General features: G+C 41.7%; 1 protein-coding gene across 3 annotated transcripts in view; it reads right to left on the bottom strand.

The window, feature by feature from the left end:
* The window catches only part of LOC134209513 (bifunctional heparan sulfate N-deacetylase/N-sulfotransferase), a 612,835-nt gene that overhangs the window by 464,404 nt on the left and 120,491 nt on the right, over positions 1 to 27,940 (bottom strand). For all 3 annotated transcript variants that reach the window (XM_062685493.1, XM_062685492.1, XM_062685495.1), the window contains exon 2: positions 8,017 to 8,048. The gene's annotated coding sequence lies outside the window, so the exon portion shown is untranslated. The remainder of the gene's footprint in view (positions 1 to 8,016; positions 8,049 to 27,940) is intronic.

The following is a 27,940-nucleotide window of genomic DNA, read 5'->3' as shown; positions in this document are numbered from 1 at the left end:
GAAGAGAGTCGGCGTTCACGGGAAGAATACCAACGGAAGCTGGAAGAATTGGAGCAGGTTGGAAAGCAGTCTATCAGTAGGGTACATCTGTTCTACAAAACCAAGAAAGGTACGAAAGCTAGGTACGATATTAACGGAGAAGACATCATCGAAAAACCGCTGGTTGAAGCAAATTTGATGGATGAAAAAGTTGTGTCTAACCTTCAATTCGATATCAGGTGCTCTGATATTCCTATCAGAATCCCACAAACTATTCAACCTTACAGTTCGCCTCCCTCTACGGCTGTCATAGACGGTAATGAACAGATTCCACCTTCAACACATGTGAACAAAGTACGGTTAGCACCACCCTCCCAACTTGAAGTAAAAGTGGATATGGTGTCTCCCGTCTGTGTCACTTCTTTGCAAGCTGAAACAGTGTGTCTAGTTTCAGAACCTAATCAAAATAACCGACAGTTTTATCATCAAAGTGCAGAATTATCAGCAATGCGAGTAAACGAAGATGACAAACGGCTTCGGAGTATGGAGCCGCTTGTTCTGTATGTAACACCAGCAGTAGGGTGGCTCAAATTAGTATGGGAAAAACTTTTTTCCTTTTTTTTTTATGGGCCGCCCTCTCATTCGGTTCTATTTGATGCCCTCCCTGATGCTCTGGACAAAATTTTCAGCCAAATCGGTCAAGGTTTGGGCGGTGCTGAACTCGTTTGAAGTTTATATGGAGAAATGCATGCAGAAACATCCAAAAACAGTGAATTGCAGTTGGACGGCACATTTTACGATGAAGAACTATGATACTCATTCAGATCTTGAACCGCAAGAAGATTAGAGTTTGCCCGGCTATCTTATTAACATTTCTCTGAAGTGGAGTTTGAGAAAATTTCGTTTCTTTTGACTTTGAAAAGAAATTAATTCACCCCTACCATACTCCAGTAAAATGCTAATATCTTTGCGCAATAAACTCTAATCTTCTCGCGGTTTTCAGCATAACATTCTGTATTTAATTCTACAAGAGCTGAAGAGTATCACGGTTCTTCATCGTAAATTGTACCGTCCGACTGTAAATCACTGTTTATCGATGTTCCTGCATACATTTTTCATTATAAACTTCCAAAGAGTTTAGCACCCCTAAAACGTTGTCCGATTTGGCTGAAATTTTGTCCAGAGCATCAAATTAAACCGAATAAGAGGGCGGCCCATCAAAAAATAGAAAAGTGTTTTTGAGCCACCCTAACCAGCAGTGATGGTTGATACTTCCAGGGGTAGACGAAATTCTAGTGGTATATCGAAAAATTTCGTTATTAATTCCAAGTCGGCGACATCGAGATCGAACACAGTAGTGGTAAGCACGATCGCCAGTAGAGATCACATTGGCGGGCACCCAGCAGATAACAAGCTACCCGAAAGTATTTGTAAATCAACTCCTATCGATACTCCAATCCAAGAAACATTGTTTTGGGTTACTAATACCATGCTAGTCACTCAAGACAAATTAGATACCATGAGCGAATCCACGCATTTCAGGTCCTACAACAACAGTCTTTTCTTAGTTGATATTGCCTTACACACTAGAAGGTGCAGGAGAAACGAGAGAATAGAAATTTCGTTAAGAGAAGCAGTAATAATACGATGTGGATCGTTATCAGACGAGCCACATGTATTGGTCGTAGGAAGACTACATGATGTATTTGACTGCATTTCTCTCTACGCTGGGTGTCGCACGGGTTTCGATCCAGGAGGATCGTGTAGTGGTACTCGTAAGCATGACGTGATACATAGATTGTTCATCGGAGAGGAATACACATCAAGGAAACGGTCAGTGGATCACTCCACGCACTATCGAAGATTTTTTCTGCATAGTCAATAGTATTATCCAGTGTTGTTATCCAAATTATGAATAACATATCTAGAATTGGAACAAGAGCAGTTGTGTCCTGTAAAATGATGTGATCATGTTTATGATTGGTAACACAATGAATTAACTGGCATCTTGCAGATGCATCACTGCAAAGGGACAAAATTACTGATGCAGAAACTTTATTTCATTGTTTATTTTTAGAGAACCAGAAGCTTCTGATATGATGTTGAATATTAATCATGATCACATTGTTGCAAGAAACTAAATTATGTGCCTGCGAGTGCAAGTTCATCTATGTGAGCCATGCAAAATATACTAGGGTAGATGGCTATATGTTCATTTTTTTATTTTTATCAAGTTTGTTTAAAGAACGAATGCTTATGATCCCTACTGAACTTATGTTCTTTTAAAGGGTCGTGAAGTTCGACTTAACTTACTATGGTATCCTAACCACTAACGTACTATATAGTTATTTATGTTACACTTTATATGAATTCGCAGACTTTTCTTAAAGCTATGAATTGAATTCGAGTTTCTTATGCTTTCGGGGAACAGATTGAACATTCTTGGGCCTAGATTAACAAATCTTCTTCTTCCGATCTCCGTGCGGAACCCAGTTTGTTGTAAGAGGTGAGCGTATCTCGTGCGATGTTCATGGGGGGCAGCGTTGAAGGTCCAGTTATGATGAAGATTTACATTATTCACTACTTTATACATCGTAACTCCTGTTTGGAACGCATACAGTCCTAATATGGGTAGAATATTATTCTCCAGGGTGGTGTACAGCGTATTTGTTGGTTGTAGGAGTGGAAGTTTATAAATAGCCTTAATGCACCGATTTTGTTGAATTTGTATTTCCTTGAGGTACGTATTATAGGATGTACCCCACACCGCTATACCATACTGGTATCGGCTATGTATGAAAGCAAAATACATCTTCAGTAGTACATGTTGTGGAACAAAGGATGACAGCTTCCGGATGATTCCGCATAACGGTGAAGAACTGGCTATCACTTGACGGATATGGACGTCCCATTTCAAACGATTATCGATGTATACGCCCAAGTATTTAAAACTGGTTACTACTTCTATTTTCACTCCATTTATGATCAAATCTGGATAGCACGAAGTGTTGTGCATGCCAAATATCATAATTTTAGTTTTTTCCAAATTTAACGACAATAGATTATTTTCAAGGTATTCCATCATTAAATGCAGATCATATGACATATCTTGGTACAACTCGGTTAACGTAGAAGCTTCATATGAAATTGATGTATCATCTGCGAATAATCTTGGATGTCGTTTCAACTGTATATAGCTTCGCAATATCGTTCACATACACAAGAAACAACAAGGGTCCGATGTTGCTTCCTTATGGTACGCCGCGTTTCATTGGGGAGGCCTCACTTTAATTCCTGACACAAACACTTGTTGCTGACGGCCAGTCAAGTAGTTGTAAAGGAAATCATTCACAATTCCATGAATCCCGTATGCATCGAGTTTTTTCAGCAAGATCTGGTGGTTTACTGTATCAAATGCCTTAGAGAGATCCAGAAATATAACTCCTGCGGACTTTTTCTGATCCACCGAGCGAGCAATGTCATCAACAAGTTCCAAAACTGCTACCTCGGTTGACGACCCTTGTCGAAACCCAAACTGACGCTGACAAAGCAGCTTAGTAGTATCCAGGAAGCTGTTGATTCGTGTGCATATAAGCTTCTCAAAAACTTTGTTCATCGACGGGAGTACAGATATTGGTCTATAGTTATTCGGGTTTTTTGGGTCTCCGCTTTTGAAGACGGGATATACAAGTGCCTTTTTGAGGCAATCAGGATATACACCTGCAGCAATACTGTCATTAAAGCACTTACATAGTATGTGGGACAATGGTGCACAGTGTTGTTTCAATGCAGCAACAGAAAATCCATCTATTCCAGTAGCTTTGGAAGCGTCTAATCCAGTTATGATGTTTATAACTTCAGCCCTTGATGCTGGACGTAGATACATAGATCTGTTAGATGTCTTCATTGTGTTGAACTTATTGATGTTTCCATCCGAGGTTAGTTGGCTTGCCAGATTATCCACAACTGACGAGAAAAAGGAGTTAAAGATGCCTCCAATATCAGCTGCGTTGGTGTTTTCAACTCAATTTGTTTGAAGAACAAGCAGCTTTTCGTTTCTTGTTACGCTGCCTATTAGTTCATTAATTCTACACCACATCTGCTTGCGATTGCTTGAAGAGTACATTCGTTGATAAAAAGCCGATTTATCCCACCGTTTGGCGTCCGAGAGCTTCAGGTTTGCATGCGATAGAAGACTTTTGAAATGTTGATTCAGTGGATTTCTTTTCCATCTTTGGCGCTTCACAAAAAAAAACGACGTTTGTTCGTTGACTATGAGCTGATTGTCAAACCTAACCCGGACAGTAACGAGAGAGTAGGTGTACACTTATTTACACACTTACGTAGTGTAGGTAAAGATGTTGCGATGAAGAGTTGGCGTGGCGGATGATCACAATCACTGGAGCTTGTATGTGTACAGCTGATGTAGCAAATTATGAAGCATGTGGTGGTGAAGGGTAGCGGATGAGGCTGTGATGGCGCAGCGTTGGGTGAATAAAAACAACCAGCAAAAATATCCGTTTATTGATGCAGAAACAGCATTAATTTACAGTCGAACAGCCACAGCAAGGCTTTTTATGGTCTGCAGATTTTCAGCATAGATCAGTCAACGAACAGCAGCAGCAGCAATAAAATCATACAATAACAGCAGCAGCTGGTGGCTTAGAGGTGTTGGTGGGTATTTTCAACAGACTTTCAAGTGGCAATATGGCGGTCAGGCTCAGCAGCAGCAGCACAGCGGTGGAATTTCTTTGGAGGTCCTACGTACTTACTTTACGCACGCAGATGATTTTAGGTGGCAGACGGTAATTACCGTTCATGTAGCAGCAAGCAAAAAGCAGTGAGTGATTTTTAGTGGTAATTTGCGACTATTATTTGTAGTTTTCAGTCGGAGCACAAAGCTAAACAACTTATATGCAACAGGGTTGCCGGATTCACAGCTATATGTAAAAGGCATGCAAGGTATCGAATCATAGCTTAGGAATTATGCAAAAGACAATGAAGATTTCGGGACAACACGGGTCGGGGTATGTTGAAAATAACAGGATGATTTGTTGCAGCATGTTAGTGTGTCCCGAGCTCCCCATTGTATGCGGTTTGACTAGTTGTCAAAATATGAAATAGAACATATAGTAGATATCTAGTGCATAGAATGTTCTAATGCTATATTATTTGTTATGTGAAGCATAGTTAGCGGAGTCGCAACTCGTAGTGGAGCATGAAACTTAAATGTAAGTAGGTTTATAATTACAACATTGTTACAATTATTGAAAGCAATAAAGTTGCAGTCTTGAAGCTGCCAAAACCACAAGCTGCTATCAAGAGGTCTTCATTGCTACAGAGCATCAACGCTAACAGCTCCGGACGCACGTCCAGGAGTTTATCCGGAAGTTCTGCCAGGAGTTCCTCCATAAATTCGTCCGAAACTTCCTCCAGGAATTCCTCTGGCAGTCCCTCCAGGAATTCCTTTAGCAGTCCCTCCAGGAATTCCTCCGGAAGTTCTTCCAGGAAGTCCTCCGGAGGTCTATTTTAATTTTAATCCATTTTAAGCTACTGCTTTAACAGTTCTCAAATCACCATGTGGAAAACATTTTATTAAAGTAAAAAAAACATCATCGGCATTTTAAAAAATATTCGGCGGCATGGTAAATAAAAGGTCTAGAAAAAAATGAGTGATGTTACCGGATAACAATCAGTATTGACTCAGTTGACTCCGCTGTACGTCTCTAGATCCAGTCCCAACTCCTATCGATCAGTATAACAATACTCCATCCGTTCCGGAGCTTCCTTAGCGTGCCCGTCGTATCTGATTATGTTTTTTTGCACTTGTTTTCATAGCTTGCAGTGATTCGAAGATGTTTTTACTTTTATCATCGTTGTTCATTATCTATCAAAAGCGATTTCTGCAAACCCTTCCTTCGTTTCTTTCTAGTATAATAGAGCAGAGAAAGCTCATTCACTAATTAAAAAATCTGCGTATAGACGTGTTTACGCAACGAATGCATTTTCACACAATTTGTCTTTTTGCGAACATAACACAGGGCGGACTCGATTAACCGGAGTCATATATTTACCCATCATCCAAAGATAAAACAGCTGTAACGTACCCAATATGTGCCAGACTTATATTAAAGAAGCCAGATTGATCCACCTAATGATGGAAGTGCCTTTCTCGCTTTTCAAAGGGATCCAAAATCAAACATTTATAAAATTGGCAAATTCATGATGAAGTTCATCAAAGCACCGAGATTTTTCAGAAACATTTGTAAGTTCATTCTGAGTACGGCATTGATATTGGGACAAAATTCCACCAAATGCCTCCGGAATATTTATCTGAAAAAAATGGATAATCACCATAAATAGGCCATGTATGAATTACAACACCAGCTCCATACTCATAGTAAGAAAATTTGTGCTTGTCCTCACGATGAAATGATGATCCGGATTTTTTAAAAGATCACTGCAGAGACCACACTGGCCTTAGTTTGAATAAATGATATGAAATAATATCCATTCGAATAATATCATTGCAAATGGTGCTTTACAATGATATTTATTAATTTGGCATTTCCCGGATGTTCCGGATCTTCCGTAGCGTCATAGTAAACATGTTTAGACCTCAACATCAAATCCATACTAAGAATATGAAAACAAATGCATTTTAAAAATCCTGGTGCTTTTTCGATAAAATTCGCCGATTTGCCTTTTTGTGGAAAAAAAATATCCGTGCAAATTTTGAACAATTTCTTGTGGAAAGGCTGAAGAATTCCCTTTGGAAATTTTATTAAATTATCCGTGGAAATCCTCAAGGACTTCCCATTGAAGCCCAAAGAATTTCACTTTGAAGTCAAATTTTTAAGGTTTTGTTTGTTTGACCGAATAGTTCATCTGACCCAAAAGCGATATTGGTCGAAATGCTCAAATGCAGAGAGGGCCATTTAGCCGAATGAGGTTATATTTCTGTCCATATGACGATATGGCAAATGACATTTTCAGCCTTTTGGTCCGTTCGGCCTAACGACATTTTCGGCCTAACCACATTTTCGGCTAAACACCATTTTCGGACAAATGATCTGTTGGGGTTCGTATGACCACTTCGCCCGTTTTCAGCCAAATGACTTTTTCGGCAAAACCGTTTTCGACCTTATAACCGTTTCGCCCTAATGGAAGTTGGCTAGATAACTCTTGCCCTAACATGTTATTCGGTCAAGTGGCATTTGAAAAAAAGGATTTCCACCGAATGACTTCGACGAGAAGGACCGAAAGGCCACAAACCCTCCTGGTCGACATTTTTTGACCGTATTACTTGTTCAGCATGTGACATTTTCTGTGGAAATTCCGAAGAATCTGAACCATTTTCCTTAAAAATTTGAAACAAGTACAAAAAATCCTTGAAAGTACAAAAAATCCAATACCAATTTTTATGTGGAAATTCTATAAAATCCACTTTTGGAAAAAAATACTCTAAAGAATTTCCGTGAGAAGTTTAAAGAAATCTCCGTTGAAACTTCAGAGTATTTCCCGTCAAAATCCGAAATGCTTGAAATAATTGGCTAGGGATTAGATTTTTCCGGCGAAAATAAAAAATTCTTCTGTTAATGTCTTAAAAATATTCTGAAAAATCTTTAGGTAACAAACGCAATAGACAAAATCGCCATGGCGCTTCTCACTGCCGGTGGTTAAATAGTATTCGGCTTGACGCCGAAAACGCTGCCGACCAAAATTATGACAAACGCTGCCGCCGACGATTTGCGGATCGGCGCACATCTCTAAAGGTTACCAAAACCGTCAGAACCCATGCACGAACCAACTGGATATTTTCTAAGCTTTCATTTTACTGGAATAAGAATTATTTGAACAAAGGTTATATTTTCAGCAACATTGGCTAGATTATCCGAATGGGAATTATCCAGAGTGATTTTTTTTTTTCAACACTCCGGATAATTGAGTCCGCTCTGTAGCTTCTCACAGTAACTCCTTGAATCCAAAACAAAATAACAAAATAATCAATTCATGCAAAAAAAAAGTGGAACTCACCTTGTATTAGATTAGTAGTTGTTCTTCAGGATCTGTAAAAAAGAAAAAGAAAAAATTAGCTAGATTTTTTTTTATTTTCCACATGGTCATATTTTTCAATTTAACATTAAAAATAAACTTGTTTAGTAAGTTTAGTGTAATATCTTTACAAGGGTAGTGTATCGTTCATTTTGATTATTCAATTCAGTGCATATTTATATCCAGACAGAAACACAAATTCTATACTGCCTTCTGAGTTCCATGCAGAATCCATTGCTTGCCAATTGTTAAACTCGATTTCACAATTGCCATATGAAACGCTGCTGCTCATATTATTTAGAATGAATTTGATTATTTTTATCATAAAACGAATTCAATTTACAATATTTTATACGATCTTGCTCATAATTATGTTAATTCAAAAGAGCAAGTCATAAAATATCTTTATTTAATAATCTCCGAATCCATCCAACACCCACTCGCGGTGCTCAGCGGTTTAAGTGTATCCATCATTCTCATTTCAATGACAATCGTAATCTCTAATCCTCGACTCGCAACCTGCCTACTCCAAGCTTACCCAAATCGGATCAGATGATTTGACAACTAACAACGAGCACGAGCGCCCACTTCAGGCGGCCATAAAACTAAGACATTCTTGATTGCGCGGTGCTTCGAACTGCATAAATTACCTTTCCCAGCAGATAGCTACTCTTGTAAGTGATTGAAGTGCCTGCAGCTATTTGAAAAGCTCAAATCATTCTACCGCAGTTCAAGTGAACGCCATCAGCACCACCGATCGACCGCCGCACTGTTGATGCTGCTGCTCCGGCTGCAGCGCTCTGGCAGACATTAAATCATCACTCCAATTGGTGGAGCAATTTTTCACGTACCTACATGCGAAGTACCTCTCGAAAGCAGCATGAAAGTGCGATTGGGGGGAAGAGTCGTCTGCTGGGGCTGAGACCTTCTCGGCATGACAGAGCCGGCGGCGAAAAAAAAATGTATATAAATTACCACTCATCGATAATGTGCGCGTCGTTCGGGAACGTGGGTCGTCGTTTTAGAATAATGCTATACCCTTTCGATCACGGGAAGGATATTGCTATCGGTTAGCACTGAGTTTATTGGGAAAAGGTATGCCGTGGATATCATTCCCGAATACTTACTCAGTTTATCGATTTTAAGACATATGACGATTGTATTGACTTTTGAAAATGAAAAACGAGAGTACATTTTTCCGGAAGTTGAATCTGAATCGATGTCCCGTTTGCTTTGCAGGTGAAAAGATTGAAAATATTTTTAATCAATTCAAATATGTACCAGTTTTCCAAAATCACTAGTTAGAAAGATAGTGCCACTCGGAACGTGGATCTGTTTGAATTTTTCCACCGAAAAAGGTGTGGGATGCACAAAAAAAACCAAATAGTATGCAGAATGGATCTCCGAAGAGAAATTATGTTTATAAGATGAGATTTCGGGCAACAAATGCAATCTACGACTCCAAGCGAAGCGTGGATGGAGGCGACACACTCGAAAATGCGGTGCCCAAACTCCCACACAATACTCGATCCACAGTCGCCCGTCGATTGGTTCCTGCTGGGCTGTAGACGCACCGCAGAGCGACGGCCGACGTAGGAAAAGGGTTTATGGTCGTTTTATTTTTCGTTTCGAAGAAAAATGAACTTTCAGAAAGGTACCAGCGGGACAAATGAAACAATAACTGCTTTTTGAGACAATTAATAGCATACCCACACGGGACACGGGTTCGAAGAGTTCCCAGGAACGACAACCGGGTGCGCGGGTGTGGTGTCACAACTCTGCCGTTGAAGTTGTTAGGCACGCAATGCCCGGGCCCAATGTAGGTAGGCGCAGAAAGTTTTTGTCGTTCGCAGCACAATCTGCGGCATTGATGTGATTATATGCTATATTGACTCTGGTTGATGGTTCCTCGCCAACGTAATGAAGCAGCAGTATAATTAATGAAGTATCGGAAATTTCCAGTTCAAAAATATGTTCTTTTATTGATGACTGAAACATTTTCTACCTACACAAATTGGGATCAGAAATCATAAATTATCGAAGCCTCTCAGGCTGGAAGCTTTTATTCGGAATGGAAGTCGTTGAATTATCTATTAGCCAAAAAATGACAATTATAAAATGACTTGATGGGAGCAGTTTTCACGGCGACTAGCTTGTTATTGATAAAACTTCACATGAATGAAGAAATGATAATGACACTAATTAACATGTACAAGCATTCAACGCGAAATAAACTAACAATTATATTTGGGATCATTGAAACTTGGACCAGAATGGAGATGAACTCAGTGCTGCTATCAACTTGGGAAACATCGACGGAAGAAAACACTCATTCGCATGAGAAGTCATATACCCCGAATTACACAACTACCGACACTCCTCCTTCATTACCACGCACATACATTTCATAAATACGTTCATTTATTCCTGGAGTACATTCTTACATAGAATTCATGTGCACAGAACTTAAACACCGTTTATTACTATTCAACGCCAAGAAAATCTAGTTCTACAAATGACGCAGTCATAAAACCCCTCAATTTATTTCCCAACGGAGAATGCCATCGTAACGGGCACCCAATCTCCACAAACCGCATATCCCCCATCATTCCCCGAAGCTTAATTTTAAGAGCATTAAAAATTCAAGACCCGTCGCTCCGAGTCACATCCTAAGTACCTCAGGGGATGCACCGTGAAAATAGCACCAATTTAGTCCTCGAAACGTTTCCCCTCCTCCTCCAACACCGCATATCACGATTAAAACCCGGTCCGGGAAGCAGCAATTAAGTTTTCCCGAATGCATGTAAATTCCTCGGAAGGAAACAGGGAAAAAAATGTGCACCAACATTCCATTGCATCGTGTCGACGTCGCTGTCGTAATCGTGCCGTACCTACCTCACTCTAACTTACTGCATTTCTGCAGTCCCACAGCCCTAGCCGTAGCCGAGCTGTTATTATTGGTATTAAACTGTTGCACAGTAATCTCTCACACTCGTCCAGCGTGACATATTGGACAGAAGGACCGACCGATGTGACGGACGGGCACATGGTGCGGTACCGATTCGTACCAACGGGGAAAAAATGTGTGAAACATAATAACATGGGTGTAGACTGTTGTAGACGGAATGAATGAATGAATGGTGACGGTACGATGAAGACACATTTGCGCTGAATGAGAGACAACGAAAAAAATGTAACATCAAGAATGCTCATATATGTAAATTGAGCAGCGCTTCCACGCGACAAAGTCGATGATCAGCGGCGGCTCTGGAATGGCACGTGGAACGGAAGGAGCAACAGCGATAAAGACATGCATAAATTTGAATACATGCTACTTGGTACTGGGAAGATCGACCGACGATGGACTACGGCCAGGTCGGTGACGCAAGGGCTATCGCCGTTCGCTGTACTATCCAGCTTGTACGGGTGTGCGATACAATTAAGAGGTTGCCAAGTTGAGTCAAATGCGAAACACTTTTGTTAGTCGGTTTCGAACAGGGGTTTCTTTGCCACATAATTCTTGAACTTTACAGAAGTGGACTTCGCCTTTTAAACATCCGTGTTCATCATTTGGTTGCCGACAAAGTACTGGAATATCTCGACGTTGCTCGACTTTCAGAAATTTTCTAGCTACAGTAAATATGCAGTACCAGAAATAAATATGTCAACGCACCATGGAAAGAATCATTTGCCCTCGTCATGCAAAGTCAATAATCTGCAAAACAATGCACTGTTTTTTTTTTCTTTTTTTCCGCCGCTCTCCCCCACACCAAGAAGCTCTAATTTGAACTTCCTGGTAATGGACGCAACTATCTCAGCTTATTAGCTGGCAACAAAAAAAGCAAAAAATATTCGAATAATTTAAATTTTAAAGCTGAGAAGATAAGCAACTATGAATCTAAATACGAGAGTGAAAATAACTAATCAAAATTTCATAACAGAATCCCAGTGGAGATATTCTCCTTTTAAGGGATCCAGATGAATGACAGTAGCAAACGAAAAACTAAAAAACCAAATCATAACTCAAAATAAATACATCTACATAGAAACTAACTCGTTCGTAATGGCTTTTACATTTAAATTAAGAATTCATTGATTTTTCCTTCAAGATACTCCTTTGCTTTTAAACAGGTGTGGATTTGAGACATGTTTCAATTCATTAGGTAAAGCATTATGTTTAAACCGGTAGTCCTTACGTACACGAAAGCTGGACTACTGTCGACAACATCAGCTGTTCAGGATGCGCTTAACAATTGGAACCTTATAGGTCAACTAAAAAAATGGATTGCTTATGGGTCGCAAAAAGCAGTTCACGGCCACATAAATCGACTGGAGATGGAGACTGCCGTTTGTTTAAAGATTGAAAAAATCGCCATTGTTTGGTCACAATATACAGAATTGCCGACCAGGACTGCCGTAATCTAAAAAAAAATCAGAAGGGTTGTGTATAAGACACGACCACTCGACGTAAACTACGTAAAACCTCTTAGTGCAATGAGAATTGTAATATCCTGTCAATATTAGGCTGACACAATCTCAAAATTTAACAAAAATTATGTGAAGTGTAAAATATTTGCGTCACAAACAGATCGTAACCTGTTTTAGCATTAAATTTATGAATATTATGTCGAATTCGTTTTTAAACCTGGGTCAGTGCCAACCCGAACCCTGAATAAAAAGACGTTTTCAGTTCCACCTGTCATTGGATATGGTGGTGTGCGTGGCATCGTGTTTGTCTTGATTCGAAACATATGATCACCATACCGGACTTTACCAGGGCACTGGCAGTTTGTGGGCCACAACGAATCAGATCATGATAAAAACGATCATGTACGCGCTCTGATTTTCGCGAATTACAAAATTTACTTTTGGATGGATATATCTACCCCAGATTCTCTATTCCTTTCTGCTTCTTCAGGAATTCCTCCACTAGTTCATTCAGGCTTGTGATCGAAGTTTCTTTCCGGAATTCCCCCGGAAGTTTCTTCGGAAATTTCTTCAGGAATTGCTCCAGAAGTTCTTTCAGGAATCCATTAAGAAGTTCCTCTTCTTCCTTGAAGTTACGTTCGGAGCTCGGGACTTCGTTAGAAAAGTTCCGAAGTTCCTTCAAAAAAATTTTCGGAAGTTCCTTCAGAAAATCCTTGTAACATTCCTTCAAAAATTCCTTTGAAAATTTCTTCAGGAATTCCTCCCAAAAATCCTTCAAAAATTCTTCCGGAAGTTCCTTCAGTAAATCATTTGGAAATTCATTCACGAAATCCTACTCCATTCATTCCTCCAGGAATTCCTCTAGAACTTCCTCCAGGAATTCATCCGGAAGTTCATCCAGGAATTCCTTCGGCTGTTCTTTAAGGAAATCCTCTGGTGGTTCCTCCAGGAATTCCTCCGGAAGTTCCTCCAGTAATTCCTCCGGAAGTTCCTCCAGTAATTCCTCCGGAAGTTCCTCCAGGAATTCCTCCGGAAATTCTTTGTCCGGAAGTTCCTCCAGTAATTCCTCCGGAAGTTCCTCCAGTAATTCCTCCGGAAGTTCCTCAAGGAATTCCTCCGCATTTCCTCCAGGAAATCCTCCGGAAGTTCGTCCGGAAGTTCCTCCAGGAATTCCTCCGCATTTCCTCCAGGAAATCCTCCGGAAGTTCCTCAAGGAATTCCTCCGCATTTCCTCCAGGAAATCCTCCGGAAGTTCGTCCGGAAGTTCCTCCAGAAATTCCTCCGGAAGTTCCTCCAGTAATTCCTCCGGAAGTTCCTCCAGGAATTCCTCCGCATTTCCTCCAGGAAATCCTCCGGAAGTTCGTCCGGAAGTTCCTCCAGAAATTCCTCCGGAAGTTATCCTCAGCTGTGGTCAGGATTTTTCCACATAAACGAGAACGGTTCGAGCACCGCGTTTATGGTAAAACCCTTTCCGTTTATCGTTCGTTGGAATTCAGTGCCTGGCACAAGATCGATCCTAAAGCAATGGTTTATGTGGGAAAATCCTGACCTCATGACAATCAATGGTTCAGTAGAACCACAGTTGAGGATAAACCTGTAAGAATTGAGTCCCTGTGGAACGGACCGAAACGTTGGACAAGATTAAATGACAGTGTTTTGTTTTTGTCAAGACTGAAAAGCCATCTCCGAAGCAGAAAAAAAGGTCCTGAAAAAGGACCGATTAAGTGCGCCATTCATTCATTCGTGTACCATGAAGCTAACTCGACGGTACGGTTTCCTCAGGGACATCGTGAAAGTTGGACCAGATCGGGAATCGAAGAACCCACCAACCTTTTGCATGGTCTTGGATTATAGCCGTGCATTTAACCATCTAAATAAGAGAGCGAGTAGGAAGCGATTGGAGTGCGAGTCGAGTAGAGAGATAAGAGATAAGATAGTGAGTAGAATTAGATTAGAGAGCAATAAAAGAATAATAATAGAGATGTGAATAAATTGGGGCGTAATAAAATAAAGACGTGATAAAATAAGGACGCAATAAAATAGGAACGTGAAGAAATAGGAAAGTGATAAAATAGGAACGTGATAAATGCGATAGAACATGGACGTGATAAAAGAAGACGTTATAAAATCGTTACGTTAAAAAAAAGAAACGTGATGAAATAAGGAAGTTGTTTAGTGATAAATGATAAAATAGAGACGCAAATAAATAGGGGGTGAAACAATAAAGACGTGATAAAATAGGAACATGATGAAACAGAAACGTGACGAAATTGGGGCGTAATGAAACAGGAATGTGATAAAGCAGGAACGTGATATTATTGGGACGTGAATAAAAAGGGGCGTGATAAAATTGGTTCAAAACGTTATAAAATCGGTTTGAAAACATAATAAAATCGGCTAGAACGTGATTACCTCGGTTTCAAAACATAATAAAATTGGTTTGGAAATGTGATACAATCGGTTCAAAATTGTAATGAAATTGATTCGAAAACAAAACAAAAAACAAAAAAAAATGTCATAAATTCAACTTGAAAACATGATAAATCGGATCAGAAATGACTCATAAAATTACATTATAATATCGGTTTGAAAACATAATAAAATCGATAAAAAATGATCAACTCGGTTCCAAAACTAGACCAAATTGGTTCGAAAATGTGATAAAATCGGTTCAAAAACGTGATGAAATTGATTCGAAATCGTAATTACATAGGTTCAAAAACGTCATAAAATCGGATCGGAAACGAGATAAAATCGAGGATAACACCAGCCTACAAGGGGCCCTCCGTGCGGTAAGACGCGCGGCTATAAAGCAAGACCATGCTGAGGGTGGCTGGGTTCGATTCCCGGTGCCGGTCTGGAAAATTTTCGGATTGGAAATTGTCCCGACTTCCCTGGGCATAAAAGTATCATCGTGTTAGCCTCATGATATACGAATGCAAAAATGGTAACTTGGCTTAGAAACCTCGCAGTTAACAACTGTGGAAGTGCTCAATGAACACTGAGCTGCGATGCGGCTCTGTCCTAGTGTGGGGATGTAATGCCCATAAGAAGAAGAAGACCAGCCTACAAACGCAATAAAATCGGCTCTAAAAGGTGATAAAATCGGCTCGAAAATCTGATAAAGTCGATTCGAAAACGGGATAAAACTTATTCGAAAAGGTGATGAAATCGATTCGAAAAGTAATAAAATAGGTTCGTTAACGTAATAACATCGGATCAAAAACTCGATAAAATCTAGTCAAAAAGCGTAATGGAATTGACTCAAAAACTAGATAAAATAGGATCGAAAATGTGATAAAATTGGTTTGTAAACGTAATAAATCTGCACAAAAACGAAAATGTGACAAAATCGATACAGTTGGTTCGAAAACGAGTTAAAAACGTGATAAAATTGGTTCAAAAACGACGGCGTTCCACATCATATTAGTCGGCGTCGGCAACGGCGTGAATCATGGTATTTTTTATAGCGTTCGATTTTTTCCGGTATTCAACAGGAAATACCCTGAAATTTTCAAGGAAAATTCTTTAAAATTTCCCAAAGAAGCTTATTAGATTTTTTACGTGTTTAGAATGTACACGAAGGAAGTTTGACAGAAAAATTAGGGGCCCCCGCAGAAGATTTTTCAAGTTGTGGATTTTTTTCGGATTTCAACAGGAAATTGTTCAGAATTTCCAAAAACAATTCTTCGGAATTTCCACGGGGACATATTAAGTTTCACGAAAAACTGTTTTTCAATGAATTTTTTTTCGGAATTTCGAAGGATTTTTTTTTTGTATTTTTCATAAGAAATTCTTCGGCAATCACAAGGGAAATTGGTCACAAAGGGGAAGAATCGTTTGACAGAAAGTCATTCGGCGGATAGCCATTTATTCGAATGACACTTGGTCGAACAACATCCGAAAGACATCTAGCTGATTTCCATTTGGCTGAATTGAACGTTTATCCGAAACGGCTAAGGCCGATACAAATATTTAAAATCTATTTTGTCTCCCCCTCCCCCCCTTGGATTTTTTTTGCCAAATAAAATTCGGATAATTTTGAGGATTTTTGAAACATTCTATAACAAATTCGAGGAGTTATTTTTGATTATTTCATTTTAATATTTTTTTTTATTATCCCCCCCCTTGACCTTCCGGAGACCAGTAGGATAGAAAGTTTATTAAATATTTGTAACGGCCTAATTAGGTCGAAAACAGTCTGGCGGAAAATGTTGTTTGGCCGGAACACAACAGAGCTGGAAAATTGGCCGAAACAAGCCGTTTGCTATAGCAGGTCATTTGATCGAAACGGATTGTAAAGACTATTTAATCGAATGCGGCATACGACCGAACATGTAATTTTCTGAATGGCTAATATGGCCCAAAATTTGAACCCATTCGGTCAAATGACATTTTCGGCCAAATGGTTCGTTCTGCTAAACTACCATTACGACCAAATGACCAATTTCAGCCAAAGAATTTTTCGGCAAAATTACCTGTTCGGCCAAACGACACTTTCAACCACATGTCAATTTCGGACAAATGAACGACCATTTCGGCCAAACAGCACTTTTGACCAAATAACCTATTTGACAAAAGTATATTTCGGCCGTATGTCCTTTTCGGCGAAAGGACTTTCGGCCAGATGAACTTAAGCCTAACTAAGCCTAAGCTCGGCCTAATGACATATTCGGTCAAATAACTTTCGGTCTTGTGGTCATTTCTCGTTCAAAAGTTTGATTTCAATGAGAAATTCTACGGACATTAACGAGAAATCCTTCACTTGTTATAAGACGAGTTTGTACAATACCATTGAATTCCACCACTTAATTTTACCTTGACAGATACGTATTTCGACCTAAACAGTAAGGTCGTCTCCAGTGTTTCGTACTTGACTCGACTTACTGTTGAGGTCGAAATACGTATCTGTCAAGGTACAATTAAGTGGTGGAATTAAATGGGGCTGTACAAACTCGTCTCATGACAAGTAAAGACATTCCACTAAAAAGCTCGAAATAATTTTCTTTAGAGAAATCCTTGATAATGTCCACGGCTTGAAAGTGACAAACGTTAATCTAAGGGAAAAACGTGAGCAAATTTTATTCAAGTACGTGATAAAACCGAGTAGAAACCGTGTTGAAAAAGAGTTAAAAAAACTGATGAAATCGCTTGAAAAACATGATAAAATTTGTTCGAAAACGTGATTATACAATCAGTTCAAAACGTATTAAAATCAGTTTAAAAACGTTTAAAAGTCGGTTAAAAACGTTTAAAGGGATAATGGAAAATTTGATTAAAACATAGACAAATTTTCCTTGAAAACGTGATAAAGTCGACGGAAAACGTGATAGAATCGGCTCACAAGTGCAGACAAGTTTTGTTCAAAAACGTGATAAAATCGAGTATGAACCATGATGAAATGGACTTAAAAACGTTATAACATCGTTTCAAAAACGTGAAAATTTGTTCGAAAACGTTATACAATTAGTTCAAAAATGTGATAAAATATTCTCGAAAAAGTGATAAATAGGCTCGGAAACATGGATCGAGAGAAAAAAACGTGAAAGAAACGTGATAAAACCGTTTCGAAAACGAAATTAGACCGGCATTTTATTTGGCTTTGGCTTTTGGCCCCTAAGAATTTAGGAAATAATGAATTAAGGTTTTTTAATCATAAATGATTTAATGAATTAAAGGATGTGAACGTTTTGTACGTTAGCGCGCTTAAGAAAACCGATAGTGCGGTTTGTGTTTTCTTCTTCGCACTGCAGATATTTTAAATTAATGCATGAAGGATTTTGCTTTGCTCGGCAGGTCTGGTTGGAAAAGCCACAAAGGCAGCATATTTTTACTGTTTTTGACACAGCAGTAGTCATCATCAATAGTAGCGTGTTAAAACGTCGTTCGTTTTGCACGTCAGGGCGCTTGAGAATATTTAAAGAGCGGCTTGTTTGTTCTAAACGGATTGGACTAGTCATCAATACGTCGAAGACGAAGTACATGATAGGAAGAGGCTCAAGAGAGGTCAATGTAAGCCACCCACCACGAGTTTCTATCGGTGGTGACGAAATCGAGGTGGTTGAAGAATTCGTGTACTTGGGCTCACTGGTGACCGCCGATAACGATACCAGCAGAGAAATTCGGAGGCGCATAGTGGCTGGAAATCGTACGTATTTTGGACTCCGTAAGACGCTCCGATCGAATAGAGTTCGCCGCCGTACCAAACTGACTATCTACAAAACGCTTATAAGACCGGTAGTTCTCTACGGACACGAGACCTGGACGATGCTCGTGGAGGACCAACGCGCACTTGGAGTTTTTGAAAGGAAAGTGTTGCGTACCATCTATGGTGGGGTGCAGATGACGGATGGTACGTGGAGAAGGCCAATGAACCACGAGTTGCATCAGCTGTTGGGAGAACCATCCATAGTTCATACCGCGAAAATCGGAAGACTGCGGTGGGCCGGGCACGTAGCCAGAATGTCGGACAGTAATCCGGTGAAAATGGTTCTCGACAACGATCCGACGGGAACAAGAAGGCGAGGTGCACAGCGGGCAAGGTGAATCGATCAGGTGGAGGACGCAGACTGCGTGGTTGGCGAAGTGCAGCCATGGACCGAGCTGAATGGAGAAGACTTTTATGTGCAGCACAGGCCACTCCGGCCTTAGTCTGATAATAAATAAATTGTTTGTTCTGTATCGAAACCACAAATCAATTAATCAATGTGTGTTAGATAGGAATTTGTTCCGCTCGTCAATTCAGTTGACGTTATGCTTAGTCACCGTGGAAGTCGATATTTTTTTGCTGCTGAGAGCTAAAATGATTATTTGTAAATTAGAAATACAATATAACACCTATCAAATTTAACAGAAGAGCATTTAATATATTTTGAAATATTAAACTCGGGATTTTCTAACTAAGGAACCTATTTTGTACACTAAGTAAAAATAAGCTAAATCGAACTACACCTAGTATTTTTTACACGGTTGGTATTATTTAATTTTCCGGATAACCTGATTTTCACAGCTTATTAAATACCACCTGAATTTTCTTTGATTTTTTGCGGTTTTTTTTCATGGGCTTTACTCATAGTTTCATCATCGCTAAAGGTCGTAATCAACTAAAACCCACCCGTGTAAAAAAAGAACTGAGTGTACAAGTTATTTATAATGCACGATAAGGGCACCATCGCCCCTAGGTAGATTAATCAGTATTTTCTATTGTTGCAAATGCTCTAGTAGGTTGTAAGGACTTGAAAGACAAAGAAAATAATTACCAATGTATTCTAATTGCAGCTTTCTAAACAACGTTCTTCCATTTACAGTTGTGATTCCCAGGTTGGGAACCGGTGGTAAAGTCAGTTCCTAGCCTCTGGTTAAATGCACAGGCACGAATTCTACCAGACTTGGACGATTCTGCAGCGTCAGAAGTATCTGCAATAACAACATCAACAACAGCAACCACCCCAGTCGGTGACGATGATGAGGATTACATGTATTTAGCTTAAGTGAAATGGAAAACGATTTTAAATTGCAAATTGGTAGAATAAACTAGTACCGACCGAGTACAAATCTTAGCCCGAAGCTGCACTGCTGCTGCTGCTGCTGTTGCACTGCACTACAGACTGCCCATCTTCATTAAATCAGGTTCTGCCGACAGTAGTGGCACGAGACTGGCAAAAGCAGCGACAGACTCTGCGCTCGCCCTCCGGGACAGACTGCAAAGGCCCAGTCAGTATAGCGTTCCCGGACCGGACTTGGACGATGGCTAATGAAAGAATTTCTCCGGAAGGAAGTGAACGAGAGAAAGTCGAGAATATTAAATTACCATCCCACGCTCCGGCGGAGGAGCCCGGTCCAGAAGTGAATTTATTATTATCGTAAATTCAGCGTTGTCCGGCCAGGATAAGACAAGGTACGTACGTGAATAGCGAATTAGGTTGGTTGGTTGGTTGGATGTAAGCCGCCCACATAGTGAAGGCAGTCAGTGTGATAAAGTAAAAGAATTAGTTACAATTGGAAGGACTCCACTAATCAAATTGATTAGTGTTGCGGGAATTTGTCACAATGGAAAAATATTGCGTTGGATAGAATTATGACGTTATTATGTCGTTATCTCATAACAACTGAGTGAGATACAGTACAGTAATCATTCTACAATTAGACTTAGATGTGTCTGATTGTCACTGATTAATCAAGCGAAGGAAAAACGGTTTAGGAAGAATTCATATGAATAATTATGGCCGAATATTTCAGCCTTGGACCAAATTTATTTGTAGTACGTTTGACCCCATGACTATAAGTTAGTTGATGGTTTAGGAATTGGTTCATACATATAGTAGCACAGGAATAACCCAATAAAACGTGGAAAATTCAACACCATGGAAAAAATAATTAAAATATATTTAAACACTGAACATCCGGCTCCTCCCGCATTATCTATAAGCAGTCAGTGGTACTCCCACAGCTACACTTTTGGCACTTAGCAAATATTTGCTAAAAAGCCATTAATTCCTCCCCACCGATTTTTTCGACATTTCCAATCGATATGCTTGGGCATTATCCAAAGGCAACCAACCGGAAAATAGCCCGTCTGTTTACTGCCAGCACGCCTTAGGCATGCACGTTCAGCGTCGACGACTTGATTTATGATGTGCGAGTCATTAAGAAGAAGTGTGAATCGAAACTAACCCACCGCCCCACCACGTAATCTTTCCGCACTTCATATGTGCCACACATGCAGCTCCGGCCGGGCATGTTTACAAATTTTACTCCTCTACGTCCACATCGTAGGTATTCGATTACGATGACAGCGTCTTTTCTTCATGTCGTTGGATTTGCGCATTGCTTCATTCATCGGAAACCCGAAATGTGAACGATCGTAAACAGCAAACCCAAAACAAATGTTGACGAAAAATTTGCGATAACAGCTGCTTACATTCTGAAAACCATATGATATTGGCGATAAAATGCCACATAATAATATGGATAGAATTTAGGAGTCATTTTTTTTTTAATTACTGTATAAATGCTATTTCTAAAAGTAGGAAATAAGATAATTTTCTAAACCGACTATATTATATCAATCAAAATTGGGACTGATTCTGTTCCAGTGAAACCTTCATTGATACAGTTACTTACTTTACTATGAAATGGTAATTGCCGTTGTGTGTACAAACGACGACACTTAGTCGGCAAATTTATGCTGCTCCATTACTTGACAACCTAGCTACTGCTGACTTACGTTCTGCTGCTTGCGCTATCGCTAAATAAATGGAGAACCTGGTGTTACCCGTTTCAATGAAGATTCTCCAGAATAATTAAGTGTCGTTTTATGCAGAGTGACACAGCAGCGTAGACTTGTTTGCCTTTTTGGCGTTTTTCTTCTATCTTTAAGAATTTCAAGTGCGAGAAAGCAAAACACGATGTTTTTTTGTTGGAATGCAAAAGTGAAGCATCCGCAGCATTTAAAATTCGTTTTTTATTGGCTCATTTAGAAGCGGCGAAAGGTTAATGCACTTTATTTGTGGGGCTTCATTTCACAGCTCTTGTCTTCTTTTTATTGGCCTTACATTCCCCACTGGGACATTGCCACCTCGCAGCTCGCAGCCATTAAGTGCGAGGTTTCTGAGCCATGTTACCATTTTTGCATTCGTATATCATTCGTATAAGAAGAAGAAGATCTTGAGGCTAACACGATGGAACTTTCATGCCCAGGGAAGTTGAGAGAATTTCCAAACCGAAAATTTCCTAGACCGGACCGGGAATCGAACCCAGCCACACTCAGCATGGTCCTGCTTTGTAGAAGCGCGTCTTAACGCACGACAAAGAAGGCCCCACAGCTCTGATATTCATCCTATTCAAAACAAAGAAATAAAATTAAACACAAATTAGTCTGTTTCTTTTTTGTATGAGTTCTGCAGTTTTGAAACATTTGCAAAGAAACCGACGAAATTCGCGCTTCATTCTTCTATTCCAAGGTGTGATTATATTGTTACAAACAGGTGGAAAATCTAACAGCTTTTCTAGGAAAATTGGTATATGAGGTCGGAAAAACCTGGTTTTCCAAATTCTTAGTTATTATTTTTAACCTGTTGGAATCCTGGAGAGATTACAGTGAGGTTCCAGTGGGAATCCTAGGGGGATCCCAGGGGAAATGCTGGAGGGATTACAGGGGGATTCCAGGGGAGATTCCAGGGGGGATTCCAGAGGGAATCCTTTGGGAATTCCAGGGGAAATCCTGGGGGTATTCTAGGGAGATCCTGGGAGGATTCCAGGGAGAATCCTTAGGGGATTCCAGGGAGAATCCTTAGGGGATTCCAGGGGCAGGCCTGGAGGGATTCCAGGGGAGGCCTGGAGGGATTCCAGGGGGAGTCCTGGAGGGATTCCAGGAGGAGTCCTGTAGGGATCCCAGGGGGAGTCCTGGAGGGATTACAGGGGGAGTCCTGGAGGGATTCCAGGAGGAGTCCTGAAGGGATTCCAGGAGGAGTCCTAAAGGGATTCCATGGGGGAGTCCAGGGGGAATCCTGGGGGATTCCAGGGGGAATCCTGGGGGATTCCAGGGGGAATCCTGGGGGATTCCAGGGGGAATCCTGGGGGATTCCAGGGGGAATCCTGGGGGATTCCAGGGGGAATCCTGGGGGATTCCAGGGGGAATCCTGGGGGATTCCAGGGGGAATCCTGGGGGATTCCAGGGGGAATCCTGGGGGATTCCAGGGGGAATCCTGGGGGATTCCAGGGGGAATCCTGGGGGATTCCAGGGGGAATCCTGGGGGATTCCAGGGGGAATCCTGGGGGATTCCAGGGGGAATCCTGGGGGATTCCAGGGGGAATCCTGAGAGTTCCAGGGGAATCCTGGGGAATCCTGGACGGATTCCAGGGGGAATCCTGGACGGATTCCAGGGGGAATCCTGGACGGATTCCAGGGGGAATCCTGGACGGATTCCAGGGGGAATCCTGGGGAATCCAGGGGAATCCTGGGGATTCCAGGGGAATCCTGGGGATTCCAGGGGAATCCTGGGGATTCCAGGGGAATCCTGGGGATTTCAGGGGAACTGGGGATTTCAGGGGGAATTCTGGGGGATTTCAGGGGGAATTCTGAGAGGATTTAAGGGAGAACCCTGAGTGATTCCAAGGGGAATCCTGAGGGAATTCCAGGGGAAATCCTGGGAATCCTGAGGGAGTTCAGGGGAATCCTGAGGATTCCAGGAATCCTGGGGAATCCTGGGATTCCAGGGGAATCCTGGGGATTCCAGGGGAATCCTGGGGATTCCAGGGGGAATCCTGAGGGATTCCAGGGAGAATCTTGGGGGATTCCAGGGGGAATCCTGGGGGATTCCAGGGGGAATCCTGGGGGATTCCAGGGGGAATCCTGGGGGATTCCAGGGGGAATCCTGGGGGATTCCAGGGGGAATCCTGGGGGATTCCAGGGGGAATCCTGGAGGATTCCAGGGGGAATCCTGGACGGATTCCAGGGGGAATCCTGGACGGATTCCAGGGGGAATCCTGGACGGATTCCAGGGGGAATCCTGGACGGATTCCAGGGGGAATCCTGGACGGATTCCAGGGGGAATCCTGGACGGATTCCAGGGGGAATCCTGGACGGATTCAACGGGGAATCCCAGATTCCAGGGGAATCCTGGGGATTCCAGGGGAATCCTGGGGATTCCAGGGGAATCCTGGGATTCCAGGGGAATCCTGGGAGTTCCAGGGAATCCTGGGGATTCCAGGGGAATCTGGGGATTCCAGGGGAATCCTGGGGATTCCAGGGGAATTCTGGGGATTCCAGGGGAATCCTGGGGATTCCAGGGGAATCCTGGGATTCAGGGGAATCCTGGGGATTCCAGGGGAATCCTGGGGATTCCAGGGAATCCTGGGGATTCCAGGGGAATCCTGGGGATTCCAGGGGAATCCTGGGATTCCAGGGAATCCCAGAGTTCCAGGGGAATCCTGGGGATTCCAGGGGAATCCTGGGATTCCAGGGGAATCCTGGGATTCCAGGGGAATCCTGGGGATTCCAGGGGAATCCTGGGGATTCCAGGGGAATCCTGGGGATTCCAGGGAATCCTGGGGATTCAGGGGAATCCTGGGGATTCCAGGGGAATCCTGGGGATTCCAGGGGAATCCTGGGGATTCCAGGGGAATCCTGGGGAGTTCAGGGAATCCTGGGGATTCCAGGGGAATCCTGGGGATTCCAGGGGAATCCTGGGGATTCCAGGGGAATCCTGGAGTTCAGGGGAATCCTGGGGATTCCAGGGAATCCTGGGGATTCCAGGGGAATCCTGGGGGATTACAGGGGAATCCTGGGGATTACAGGGGAATCCTGGGGATTACAGGGGAATCCTGGGGATTACAGGGGAATCCTGGGGATTACAGGGGAATCCTGGGGATTACAGGGGAATCCTGGGGATTACAGGGGAATCCTGGGGATTCCAGGGGAATGCTGGGGAATCCTGGGGAGTTCCAGGGGGATCCTGGGGATTCCAGGGGGAATCCTGGGGGATTCCGGGGGGAATCCGGGGGATTCCAGGAATCCTGGGGATTCCAGGGGAATCCTGGGGCATCCTGGGGAATCCTGGAGGATTCCAGGGGAATCCTGGGGGATTCCTGGGGGAGTCCTGGGGGGATTCCAGGGGAATCCGGGGGGATTCCTGGGGGAGTCCTGGGGGGATTCCTGGGGAAGTCCTGGGGGGATTCCATAAGCAGGGAATCCTGGGGGGATTCCAAGAGGAACCCTGGGAGGATTCCAAGGGGAATCCTGGGGGTTAGTAGAACTGCAACATGGTTTTCGTCTCCGGGTTTTGGTCTTAATTTTCTCCAAAATAAAAATTTAGACGATTACCAAGGTAACTTCTTATAGATTTGAGTCCTATAGGCAAGGTCTACCAACCGATTATTTCTTTTCCGAGACGCATACGGAGGTGCAAAGGATTTCTCGTTTTTAAGTAGTTAGTGTCCTAATGAAACTCCAGGCAATGTACAGTTAGAAAGGTTTTCTAGTTTCAAGCAGAATATTCAATCTGTAAGCTGTGTTGTGTGCATATTCGTTGTTTTAGCCAATCATGAGTAGTAGCAACGAAGTGTACAGTCAATCAAGCAAAGCATCACGGCCTTGTACCTTGTAACGCAATCATTGTGATTCATTCGTTCGTGTTACTATACCAGAAAATTGAATTGAATTATCTTTATTTATTTACGAGATTTTCGGCCCTAGGCCGGTTCATCTCGAGCAGAAAAATTCTGAGACGCATCGGGGCAGGAAATCGTACGTATTTTGGATGTCGCAAGACCCTTCGATCGAATCGAGATTACCTTCGTACCAAACTGACTAATTACAAAACACTCATTAGATCACCCAGTCAACACAAAATCATATATGATGCAACATAATATGCTTAAGTGGAGGCGATATACGTACATGTTGTATGAGGAAGTACGTATATCGCCTCCACTTTAGCATCTTATACGGCATTATATACGATATTGTGTTTACTGGTCAGTAGTACATTTCGGTGACGAGGACCTGGAACATTATTGTGGAAAACCAACGTCTTCAATATAATAGTGCAGCTTACCAGCTGCAGATTCCAGTGCAGATGAAAGACGGTATGTGCTGGAAGCGAAAACGTGTTTCGGTAGGCCGGGTACGTAGTCAGAAGGTCGGACGATAACCCGGTGAAAATCGTTCTCTATAGTGACTCGATACGGGCACAAGAAGGTGAGAGGCACAGCGAGCAAGATAGATCGATCTTGTGTAAAGCGATTCACGGATCCTCCAAATGGCATGGTTGGCGATGTGCAGCTATGGACCGAGTGGAATACAGACATTTTTCATGTAAGACAAAAATGAAATAAAAACAAATCTATGGAAATGTTGCGTCTCCTATGATAGTCAAACTATTTCTGCCTCGAAATTTCAGATCGATATAAGGTCGATTTGGAAGACTTCCAAAATTGAAATACCGGCCCTCCAAAAATTTGAACGGGAGCGGATCATTTGGTATTGAGACAATTTGGCATAACGGAAAATTGGCATTTTTTTGTACTTACAAAATTAATTTTTAGACTTAGTACTGGGATAAATGTCATACTTGAAAATAGATATGAGCTGAGTACTGTATATGTTAATCCGTTTTGAAACGATATTACTCTTCTACTACATAAATAAGGTGCCCGCCAGAGTAAACGCGACGTGCGATGCGACGCTAGACGAATATGATTCTTTATTTAAAAGTAGGTGTTTGTTGGTGAGCCCTTATTCAGGGATAGTATTGGTGCTCGAATAACCCTGTCTCTTTCATAGTTAAACATTATACCAACTTTCCATTATACCAAATGACCCACACTTCTGATGCAGTTCAGAATAATGTCAAATGTACGTGATGCCAAATAATAGTGATGTAATTTGACAAACAAACATACACTTAATATACCGATAGCATATAAGTACTGTGCAAGTTATGCTAAAATTCGGGCCTTGGATATTTATTTAGCATGGCATGATAGAGTAACTTAAATTGAAAATAACACAAAACTCTCAAAAGAATTCCAATTCAAAAATGTATGGTCTGGGAAATTCTCCTCGTTTGTTGGCATTACATTCCCCGTGTCGCATGTAGCTTAATGTTCATTAAACTCTCTCCTACAGTTTTTAACTGCGAGGTTTCTAAGTTCAACCGCCATTCAATTTTCCACCTGTCACGAGACGAGTTGGTGCTATGCAATTTGATTCCACTACTTGATAATTTAAGAGTCTGTTTATTGACAACAAAAATAATAACAAATCAGACAGTCAACAAAGCATATTACATTGCATCACAGAGTAATTCCGAGGAAAATAACTCACTTGCTGCCTATAATCTGCCATCATCTTCCTCTTATCACGAACAATTGCTGCCGGTAGCCATTATTAAGACATCCTCCGATAACCCACCCACATCGCGTTGAATGCAGATTGCACTGCACAGAGCTAGAGCGCAATCATTCAACAGCCATAATGTGCACTGCTGCAATGACGCCCCCATGATGTGCTCCGTTCGCCTCATTTGCGAACACCTTTGCCAACACAAGTCATTATCGCGTGTTTAATGGCATGCGTATGTAGCTCACCTTACTGTTGAGTTGTTGGAGCGGGTTGGTAACTGCAGAAAAGAATCCAATTTCCTTCGGCAAGGTTCTTCTATCATTGGGATCATCACCGGGTCGCCCGTTCTGGTGCCACACTCCACCGGGAAGATGCTGCTTCTGATGCTGTATAGAAACAACATCCACAGCATCACCACCCAGCAATAACTAGCAAGCTCGTTACCCGGCGCGCGGAGCAACACTCGATGCGGTTCGAGTTCGACTTGCTGTTGTGCTGACAGAAGGAAAGGAGGAGGATTCCTTGCTTTCACACGTTTGTATCTCCGTGTAGTACTCAGCCGGCATCAACGACGGTCTTCCTCTGGCTGTCGAGGGATCCTGCAGTTTATATTTCACTTATTACCGTACTGCC

The sequence above is a fragment of the Armigeres subalbatus genome, chromosome 2 (assembly GCF_024139115.2).
Source record: "Armigeres subalbatus isolate Guangzhou_Male chromosome 2, GZ_Asu_2, whole genome shotgun sequence".
Lineage (NCBI taxonomy): Eukaryota > Metazoa > Arthropoda > Insecta > Diptera > Culicidae > Armigeres > Armigeres subalbatus.
This window is presented reverse-complemented; position numbering and strand designations above follow the sequence as displayed.